This window comes from Arvicanthis niloticus, chromosome 3 (assembly GCF_011762505.2).
Source record: "Arvicanthis niloticus isolate mArvNil1 chromosome 3, mArvNil1.pat.X, whole genome shotgun sequence".
Classification (NCBI taxonomy): domain Eukaryota; kingdom Metazoa; phylum Chordata; class Mammalia; order Rodentia; family Muridae; genus Arvicanthis; species Arvicanthis niloticus.
Genome location: NC_047660.1, coordinates 63,261,291 through 63,272,827, shown reverse-complemented (window position 1 = coordinate 63,272,827; position 11,537 = coordinate 63,261,291).

The window sequence follows — 11,537 nt, the reverse complement described above, 5'->3', positions numbered from 1 at the left end:
GTCTAAAATGGAGGAGACCACACATTAGGTCTAGTAGCCTGGAGGCCTAATATGATGGGCTTGGCCCTCTGACTACTGTGCCATAAAAATCTGCTGCTATGACCAGCCTCAGACTAGGACCTCAGCACCTCAGCCCTTCTCATGGCTTGACAGCCTCAGGTCTGGGTTTCTAACTTCAGCACTATTCAGTGGAGATATAAAGATAGCTATCAAATACAAGAATTTTAACTCTATTCTTACCCTACAGGGGCAGGGAGCATAAATAGGAACTAACCAATCTAAAAGGATTTTAAAAAACTAAAGAATCTGTGTCAGATTATAGATACATAAGTGACTTTTGTTTATTTTTTCTAATTCATATTTATAGTTGTGTAAATAAATAGTATAGTCTTTCTATTTTCATTTTGACTTAGATTGGTTTGAGCATTGTCTCACCATGTGGAGTAGACTGACTTCCAACTCATAACACTTCTGCCTCAGTCTCCCTAGTGCCAGGACCTCAAGCACACTCCACAATCCTCGGCTTACACAAAAGGCTCAAAATGTGAAGCACAAAGCAGAGACAGGAGCTGTGTCTTTTCTTAACAGATGGGAATACTCAGTAACCTGCAGCCGAGGACACACTGCCTCTTTACCCCATAAAGGACATGTACTTGGACATCTTCCTCCAAGAAGCTGGGCAACTGGAGGTGGAGCAAGAGTGATTGTACACCCTGCAGCCTGGCCCACAGTAATAGGGGAGCAGGGGGAGACTCCTGAGAGCTGAGCTAGGGCACAGGCTGAATGGCTTCCAGAAAGGTCGCCAGTACAGAGCAAATTCCATCACATGGGCCTCTGTTGTCAAAACAGCAGTTGGTGACCCAATGACTCCAAAAGCAAGAGAAGAGACTCATCACTACTAATGGTCATTCTTAGGCATGGTTAAAGTCAGGCAAAAGCAGCAGGCCCAACGAACACTGGGAACAAGACAACAGCCATTCTCCTGGGGTCAGCAAGAAATACATGTAGATATTGATTTTCCAGTTATGGGGGCAGTCGTAGTGCTTGGCAGCCTAGCTTAAGAAAACCTCAAAGAGTATCCTAGCAGCAGACACCCACTGAGGGTGTCCAAAAACAAAGAACAGTTCAGCCAACACCAGCTGAAGAAAGTGTCCAAGAAGTAAGCAGGTGTTCACCCAAGCTTTGCAAAAGAAAAAAACAAAATCCAGAAGTCAGTAAGAACAGGTAAATCTTCAGACTTAAAAAAAACAAAAAAACAAAAACAAAAACAAACAAACAAAAAAAACAAGAGTGTAATTGAGAGGAATGTGCGGATCTAAGTGCTAAACAATGACTAGAGGAGATTTACATTCAGAAAACAAAAAACCTTACAATGAAGAGAATCCAGTCTTTGGTGAACCACGGTTATTGCGATCCTGCAGCAGGTGTTACCACCTGACCCCATCTGTTCTCCTGCCATCCAAGGAATGTGCTTATCAATTATTTTGTAAATAAAAGTTGTAGTAGGTCTAGAAACATTTTTATGAAGGAAAGAATATGACTTTGTGTCATTTTTAAGCATTAACAATTTTTGAGCTCTGATTTGTTTTATATAAGCTATTGCTTGAAGGGAGCCCAGGCTAGCCTTGAACAAGCACCATACTCTTGCCTCAGTCTCCCAGGTACTGAGGACTGTAGAGTGCACCCCTATGCCCAGCTGTTCATCCTGCAATGCAAAGCTACTAAATGTTAGCATGGAGTCACCTTGTGCACAGGATGTGTCTTGAACATCATAACTTCTTCTAGTATCACATCACTAAATTATTTTCTCAGAAACAAATCCTAAACTTGACAGAGTAGTGCATGCAGGTAATGCTAACACATGGGAGGCAGAGTCAGGAGGAGCAGGATTCAAGGCATGGCCTCATATATATATGAAGTTCATGGCTAACCTGGGCTACATGAAAGCCTAGTGCCTCAAAACAACAACTGAGAGGGGGTGGAATGAAGTAGAAGGGAAAAAGAAGGAACAAAAAGAGAGAAGGGGGGAGGGACAGAGGAAGGAGGAGGGATGGTTTTATATTGGAACCCACTTCCTGTCTGCTGATGCAGTGCGACTCACCCTTCACTGTCCTGCTGCAATGTCTTTCCATCATGAACTGTGTCCTCAAACTGAAGCAACGAGAAGGGTACATGACATGACTTCCTTGAGACAACGAAACAACAGGCGTCATCAGTCACTGCCTTAAGTAAAGGCAGGATCTCCTCCTGACCCCCATTGCTTTCTAACTAGTCACACTCCTGGCTTTGTACTCTCCAAACCATAATTGAACTCTTCAGTATACAACATATAAAGCAGACAAGGGGGGGAGGGCAACAGAGAAAGCAGAATTCTGAGAAACTGTAGCAGACAAAGAGAATCCAGGAAAATCATGGGGTCAGTGATTCTGAGGTTGATGCCATGATGGGGACTGAATCTTATCTCCTCCCTCACCTTCAGCCAAGTCACAACCCAATGCTGGTGGACCTGAGCCATGGTGTTGTGGAGTTAGCACCCTAGTTCTATATAACTGACCTCTCCATTTTCAACTACACAAGAGAAAAACCTTGCTTTGGACTATGGAGCTTGGTCTTGAAAGGGTTAAAAACTTTCAAAAACTCCTAGTATGCTGAGCAGAACCAAGAATACAGGTCAGCTCATTCGTGAGCTCTGTGTTTCAGGAAAATGGCTGACCACAAGATAGGTGGTTGAGTACAAATAGGCTCTTGAGAATAGCTTATACGGAATGTTCTCCCGACTGTTCCTTGAACCCTTTCACAAACTGAGTAATGGGCTGGGACTTTCCACAGGTACTTTCCAATAATCCTCCTTCACTCCCCCTGGGTGGTGATTTCCCCCCTGGGTTGTGGTTTTTTCCTTGTGGTTTTTGCCTTTAAATTCCCTTTACCTCCAGAGATTGGGTTCAGACCCCACTGCCCCTGTGTGGGTTATGGGTCTTGACCTCAGCATGCTGATCGAAATATATCTTTTGCTGTTTACATCGAGTTCAGTGTCTTGTGAGTTATTAGGTGGCCAAGAATTCCTGAGGCTTGGGTGAGGTCCTCCCTTTGTGATGGTCTTACATTTTTGATGCATTGGCTGGGAAGTTGTGACCACCCTAAGCTTCAATAACCCACTTGGAGGTATGATTTCTGTTTCTGTGTTTTTGGCCAATTTTGTTGTCTATATTGTCTCAGTAAAAAATTTCCGTTTCTGTGGTTTCTGTGTTTTGGGCCAATGCCAAATCTGTCTATAATTGGCTTCGTGAAGTTACTTTCAGTTTGGCAGCTGTTTCTGCCTCGGGAAGAGGCAGCAAACCATTTCAGTCTTGGGAAGAGACAAATGGGATGATCGGCAGACATGCTGGTGGATTACCAGCTGCTGCGACCTGAGAGATGTCCCAAGAGGACAGGGATTCCCAGGGATGCCTGGGAGATTCCTATATGGGTGCCGGGGAGGACGCAGAATCCCTCTTGGTTGGCACTTGTGATTGAGACGAGTTTTTGTTGGTCTCTCTGTGTTTTTGTTTTGTCTGGGTTTTGTGTTATTTGTGACAACTCCCCTTAAGTTTAACCCTAGACCATTGAAGTAAAGTTAGAACCAGAGCACATAACTTATCAGTTGAGATCAAGAAAGGATCGTGGCAGACTTTTTGTGCCTCAGAGTGGCTGACTTTTGATGTTGGCTGGCCTCCAGAAAGGACTTTTGACTTGACTATTATTTTTGAAGTTAAAGCTATTATTTTTCAGGAAGGATCAGGCTCACATCCCAATCAACAGCCATACATTACTGTGTGACAGGACCTGGTCCAAGATCCACCACCATGGGTGAGAAAGAGGAAGCCAGGCTTCTGAGCCCTGGCCCTCCGTGGAATGAGGCACAGACCAAACTGAAAGATTAATCACCCTTCCTTTTCAGATAACCCTGCCAGTCTGACAGGACTGGAAGAGTCTTTAATGTTTTCCCATCAGCCCACCTGGGATAATTGCCAGCAACTTTTACCTGTTCTCTTTACCATAGAAGAATGAGAAAGGATCCTGTTAGAAGCCCCCCTTAACTGACCAGATTGGGACACGGCTACAGGTAGGGAGTGACTGACAGTTTACCCCCTTCCCGGGCTCTTGTGACAGGTAAGAAGTTACAGTGTATAGAGGGATTAGGAGATATATAGAGAGAAAGAACAGGGCCTAGACAGACAGGGAACCTGGGCAATAGAAGACCAAGACCAAATAGGAGCAGAGAGATGCAAAGATGTCTGTTAAAAAAAGATCAGTGTGCCTACTGTAAAGAAAAAGGACACTGGGCTCGAGACTGCCCAAAGAAGAAAGTCAGGACCCCTAAGGTCCTGGCTCTCGAAGAGGGGACCCTGAGAATAGAGGGGATCCCTATGGACTTTCTGGTTGATACCAGAGCAGAATATTCAGTTCTGAAACAATCATTGAGAAAATTAAAAAACAAAAAGACCATTGTCATAGGGGCAACTGGGCAGAAACAGTATTCTTAGACTATTTCATGAACTGTTGATCTGGGGAAAGAATAAGTGTCTCATTCAAGTTATTCCTGAGTGTCCTATGCCTTTGTTAGAGAGAGACAAAGTTGAAGTTTACACAGACAGGACCAGAGGTGACTTGGGGGAACCCCCCACCTCTATGATATTGGCCTTAAAACTAGAAGATGAGTAACAGCTTCATGAGCTTCAAAAACTACAAGAAGCCCCCTTCCCTGATATTAGTAAATGGTTAACAGAATTTCCAAAAGCTTGAACTGAAACTGGAGGTATAGAAATGACAGAGTTCCTCCCATTGTAGTGGGACTGAAAACCAGTGTCTCCCCTATTGGATTGCGACAGTATCCAATGAGTCATGAAGCCAAAGAAAGAATTAGATCTCACATTCACAGACTGTTACAACAGGACATTCTGGTTCCTTGCCAGTTGCCATAGAACACCCCCGTACTACCAGTAAAGAAGCCAGACACTACATTTGACTACATCCACCACACTTAAAGGCCTACAAAGAACTAAGACAAATGAGAGAGTTCCTAGACACTGGTGGTTTTTTTTTTTTTTTTCCTAGTTGCCAACGGATGGCCTACTTGTCTGAAAGCCATCACTGCTGTGGCCTTGCTTGTCAAAGATGCTGACAAATTGACTCTGGGGCAACAGATAACTGTTGTGGCACCCCACTCCTTTGAGAACATTGTCTGGCAGCCCCCTGACCAATGGATGACTAATGCCCATATGAAAGGATGATCTTTACCACCCACTGGCCATCCTGAACCCTGCCACCTTGCTGCCTGAGACTGATGATTCCTCCCCTGTCCATCACTATATTGACATTCTGATGGAAGAAATGGGTATACAAACAGGAGCAGCTTTGTGATTAAAGGTAAGTGGATGGTGGGAGCAACAGTGGTAGATAGAAAGCAAATGATTTGGGCCAGCAGCCTTCCAGAAGGAACAGTGATAACAGGTATGCTTCTGCCACTGCCCATATTCACAGGGCAATTTACAGACATCTATGGGTCCTTGGGAAGAAGATCACCTTGTGATTTTTTTCTTTCTGTGGCACTGAGAGGGATCCTGGACATGTGCTGCAGGAGGGAAGATCGGCCAGGGACAAGCAAGAATATAAAATACCAGAAGTAGGAAACTGCCTAAATCTAAGGCTGGATTAGATTCTTGAGAAAGAAATGACACTGTGGAGGAGGACGGGTGAGCGGAGCTGACAAAGATGCCTGAGAGAACCACGGGCAGAGTTTAGAGCAAAGAGGTATGTGCACTCTCCGGAGAGCATCCATGCCTATCTCATGTCCTGGGGTTCTCTGTTCTAGGGGAGATCATTGGGGGCACAGAATGCATACCACATTCCCGCCCCTACATGGCCTATCTGGAAATTGTCACTCCTGAGAATTACCTGACCACCTGCAGTGGCTTCCTGATAAGAAACTTTGTGCTGACTGCAGCTCACTGTGCAGGAAGGTGAGACAAGATGCCGCCTATCCTTAATATGAGGCAAACCACAGGGTAGCAACCTGGGACACATGCAGGTGTGTCTGAGAGGGGTCCTGAGCCTGGGTCAACTGACAAGAGAGATGTCATTAAATCAATGCTCTGAGCTCAATCACTATTAATGCAGTTCCTCTCACAGGCAAGAGATCCCTGAGCTTCCAGAAAATTCTTACAAGTCATAGAATGTTCCTAAAAGTCACCATCTTCATCAACCCCAATAAAGACCCAGATTCTACACTGCAATGTGTGTCTCCTCTCTCAGCTGCTCTCTTCTCCCTGTGTACAACAATCTGATTCACAGTTTAAATAACTTAGGATTTGGAAGACAGCATGAAGGGCTTGTGGGTAGTATGAAGGAACAGGCAGAGACACAGAGATACTAAATGAAACAGGCAGAGAGACAGAAATAACAAAGAAAATCTAAGTGTATTCCTGGGTAGGCAAGGTCTGTATGTCCACCTTAAGAAATTATACCCATCCTTTCTTTAATATTTCTCTATTTCCCTCTTTCTATCTCTTTCTCACCTATCAGTGAGTGAGATGTGTGTGAGAGAGTGTTGTGTGTGTGTGTCTGTATGTGTAAATCTGTATGTTGTGTATGCACATGTGTGTATAGGTATGCATGCCCATGCATGCACAAGTAGAACTGAAGGGAATATCAAATACTGTATTCTTTTATTCTATCACTCTCTGCCAGAATCCTTTGAGACAGGGACCTCAATGAACCTGGAGCCACACTGGTGAACAGAAAGCCCCAAAGTTCCTCCTGTCTCATAATCCTGAGGTTCCAGATACATGTAGCCAAACCGAATTTTCTATTAGGGTGTTGGCGATTCAAACTCAGGTCCTCCTGCTTTCACAGCAAGCTCTCTTAGCCACTGAGCCATCTCCCATTCCCTAACTACTAACCCTATACCAGCTCTAATTTATATTTAATAATTCAGAATCATTGGGAACATTTTATATAGCAAACCGGATATGAGATCTTTAAAGTACTTCTAGCCTTTCTCCAGTAGACATCAGTAGCCACACCATCTACACACCCAGACAAAATCTCACCAGCTATTGATCAATGTCCCTGAGGGCAAAGATGCAGAATCAGCTTCAGCTGAGATTTACACAGGTGGTACAGGTAGGACAGCTAGGGTCAAACAATCTTGCCAGAGCTCATCTGGACAAGAGGTCTCCCATCTGTAAAGCTCTAAGGGGAGGAGGAAGGGATTGTTTCTCAGTTGCTGCTACAGAACAGATGGCCAGGAACAATAAGAAGAAAACAATCACAAAGCCAGTTTGATCAACATCCATCCATCCATCCATCCATCCATCCATCCATCCACAAATTGCTCTGTGCAGACCACCAGGAAGCCCCAGGCCTATGGCTGCTCAGTACAGACAATAGCCTACAAGAGGAATGGTTGGCAGAAAGCACACAGCAGGATAATGACACCATCTGCCCATAAAAGTAGTGGCTGGAGGAGAGCTTGTGGTAGCATGAGGACACCAACCAGAGACTGAGGCTGGCAACACCCATGGCTTCTGAGGAAATGGTGAATCCTTGTGACCAAGCAAGTTATTCCCCATAAGCATCCTGTACTTATGGCTCATATAGCTGAGCCATCCCAGAAGCCAGGGAACCTGAAACTTCACGAGTTCCCCTGCACCAAGGAACAGAAATAATAGTTTTTTTTTGTTTTAATTAATTTTGACCTCCTGACTTCAGTTTCCTTTCCTTCTCTCTTTCTAATCCCTTTCCCTCCTGTTCTCTTCCCCTCCCCAACCACTCCTCCTCCATTTTTCTTTAGAAAAGAGCAGTCTTCCATGGGTATCAAGCAAACATATTAAGTTGCAGTAAGACAGGCACCTCCTCTTCTACTAATCTTTGATAAGGACATCCAGTAGGAGGAGAGGGTCACAAAGGCAGGAAACAGAATCAGAGACAGCCCCTGCTCCCACTATTAAGCATCCCACAAGACAACCAAGCTACACAACTTTTCCATATGTGCAGAGAGCCTCAGTCAGTCCCATGCAGGCTCCTTATGGGTTCAGTCTCTGTGATCCCGTATGAGCCCAGGCTAGTAGAGTCTGTGTGTTTTCTTGTGTCCTTGACTTCTCTGACTCTTAAAATCCTTCCCCTTTCCTCATTTACAGGATTTCTAAGCTCCACCTAATGTTTGGCCTTGAATCTCTGCATCTGTTTCCATCAGTTGCTGGATGAATTCTGTCTGATGACCATTGCAAAGACAGTGGTGTGCATGGATGTTCATAAATGTGTATGGACACAGAAACTGCCTGAAGTGAGAAAGCTGGTTGGGCTGATCAAGATAGTGCACACAACAGTCCTGACTCAGTCCATCCCATGCCACCCATATCTATTTGCATAGCCTTGGCTGGGAACGAGATGTCATTTCTTCTTTTCTAAGTGGGGATGTGCAGGTCCAAACCCTCTAAGGTACTGCATGAAGACATTTAAAGTGTTGTGGTCAAACACACAGAGTGGTCAGCAGCTAGCCAGCTGTATTCCATCAGATCTCATGTCTGCCAGGAAAGGGATGAAAGCCCAGGCCTCAGTCCCAGCTAGGACTCCTCTCAGTCTTGTGTGCTGAGAGAGCTCAGTCAGCCTCTCAGTTGAACTCTGCTGATGTTTCATGCTAGTTTCTGACCTGACCTGCAGGTCAGTCAATGGGTTCTCAAAGGTAGACAGTGGGGATGAAGGGGCAAGAGACACTAAGAATAGAGACAAGACAGTTGTCTGATCAAGTCTCAGTTTTTGAAAGGCAATTATGGGTGTATAAGCACAAGCAGAGGAGTGCAGCTGGAGACACTTAACCACGAGTGCCTTGCAGCTGGGGGCACTAAACAGCAAGTCCAGGATATGTCTGAGAAAGACAAGATGTTTATCAAAGTGTGCTCAGCTGTTGTGGGCTGCTTACAAAAATATGCTAGAAAAATAAGCCTCTTGTCAGAGTGGAAAAGTATCAACCTGCAAATATATGGCCCAAGAAGGCTGCAAAGATGATAGCCACTTTCTGCTAGGAGTTGGCTCCCAACAAGTTTTTGTATTAAAAAAGGGTATGACAGCAAATAGGACTTATTTTCCAAACTAGGCAGCAAGGAATAGGACAAGTAGTGGGAATACTGTAGTCTAATGAGCAGGCTGAAAACTGACAAGGAGGCAGATGATGGAAATTGGAGGGAGGTGTAACATTCTCAATCCTCTATCTAGAAATGTTACTTAGAACCAACAACAGCTTAATAAAAGACCACGATTCTGGATTTCCATGTGAAGACTGTTTATTAAGAAAAAAAATGATTGGGAAAGAAATCTTCACTAACCCCACAGCCGATAGAGGGTTAATATCCAACATACATAAATAACTCTAGTAGCTAATCTCCTAAAAGGAAACAACCCAGTCATAATATGGGGTGTAGAGCTAAACAGAGCATTCACACTAGAGGAATCTCAAATGGATGAGAAGCACTTACAGAAATGTTCAAAGTCCTTAGTGATCAGGGAAATGCAAATCAAAACAACCTTGAGATTACACTTTACACCAATCAGAATGGCTATGATTAAAAACTAAGGTGACAGAACATTGTTGGCAAGAATGTGGAGAAAGAGGAATACTCCTCCATTGCTAGTGGGATTGCAAAACCACTCTGGAAATCAATCTGGAGATTCCTCAGAAAACTAGAAAGAGATCTACCCGAAGACCCAGCCACACTATTCTTGGGTATATACCCAAAAGATGCCCCACCCTACCACAGGGGCCTGTGCTCCACTCTGTTTATAGAGGCCTTATCTGTGATAGCCAGAAGCTGGAAACAACCCAGCTGTCTCTCAACAGAAGAATGGATACAGAAAATGTGGTTCATTTACACAATGGACTACTACTCTGTAGAGTGTAGTTATACAAAACAATCCATGCTTAACCAGCTAAGCACCAGCAACTCCAGTCTCGGCTGCCCGCATGGTTCCCACAGCTATCTTGCTGCCAAGCTGCTAACATTTTCCCTGGTTCCTCCAGCTAGCTGCAGGCAGGTGCTCTTGTCACCCTGAGCTCCACTGTGGCTACCTCTCCCCTGGAGCTCAGTTCTTTGATCAATCTTCCTGTTCTAAAGCCTGACCAAATTCTGCCCTGTCTAAGTTCTTTCCTCCTTCCCACCAGGCAGTCTTAGTTTAAAATCAACAGATGACACAACCTCTGGGTGTGGAATCTATTGTCCTAATCTCATCAGCTATTCTCTGTTGGATTCTACCACCAGGTCTAACAGTTCCTATCTCGCTGAGGTTCCATCTTCCTGCAGGCCCTTCCCCTTCCTCTCTTGGACCTGGAAGGCCTGCCTCCTCCTTTTTGCCCAGTGATTGGCTGTGGTTGAATTAGGGAAAGGCTGGAAGAAGCTGAGGAGGAGGGTGACCCCATAGAAAGATCAGCAGTCTCATAAACCTGCAGCCACAGAAACAGAGAGAAGAATAAGACTTTTTACAAATATTCAGATTGAAATTTGAATTTGTCAAGTCCTCACTCTCTTTTTGTTATTTTCCTTTTCATATGTATGTCTATATGCGTGCATGTGTGTGTGAGTTTACATGTAAGACTGTACATGGAAATACATGTGAGCATGCATGTAAGTGTTGCTTCTACAGGTGGAAGGCCTCTCTCTCTCTCTCTCTCTCTCTCTCTCTCTCTCTCTCTCTGCTGAAAACAAACACCTGCCACTACATGATGCCTTTGTGTTTGTTTGCTTGTTTCCATGAGTTCTGAAGATCAGGTCCTTAGGCTTGCACTGAAAGCATGTTGTCAACCTCCCCAGCACACCCCACCGAGACTCCAGCTGGCTTTTTAAGCCTTGAGCTAATCAGAACTGTACTGGTGTCCTGTACAAATATATTTACAAATAATTGTCCAAGTATGGAGGCCACCATCCTCTGGTGTTCTTCCCAAGTCACCAAGATGTGGTTCTTGTCTCCTGTAACCCTTCAGATAAGGGAACAAGAACATTTCAGCTCAACACCTCATATCACATACAGATATGAAGTACCAATGTTTAGGTTTTATCACGTTGGCCTGGAGAGAAGCTCAACGATTCTCTCCAGAGGACAGGAGTTTGATTTCAAGCACCAACCTGCTGTCCAGCAACCATTTATAACTCCAAACCCAGGAGATGTGATGCCCTTTTCTCTCCTCCACACACACACACACACACACACACACACACACACACGGTAAACATACATGCATGCAGGCAAGACACTCATACACATAAAATAATAAATTTTTTAATTTTTAATTTTAATACTTTAAAATTTGCTGTCAGTTGATCGAAAAGAAATTCACTGAAGATTTTTTCTTGTCTAAAATATGTTATTAATGTGAATGTATAACCAGACTATATTTCATTTGTTTTACATGAAATGTGCTTTGTGAAATAATACTAATATCACTGTAACTTTAATCAAATAAGTATACTTGCTAGTGGTCATTCTCAAATAGTTTTGGCAACCACTAG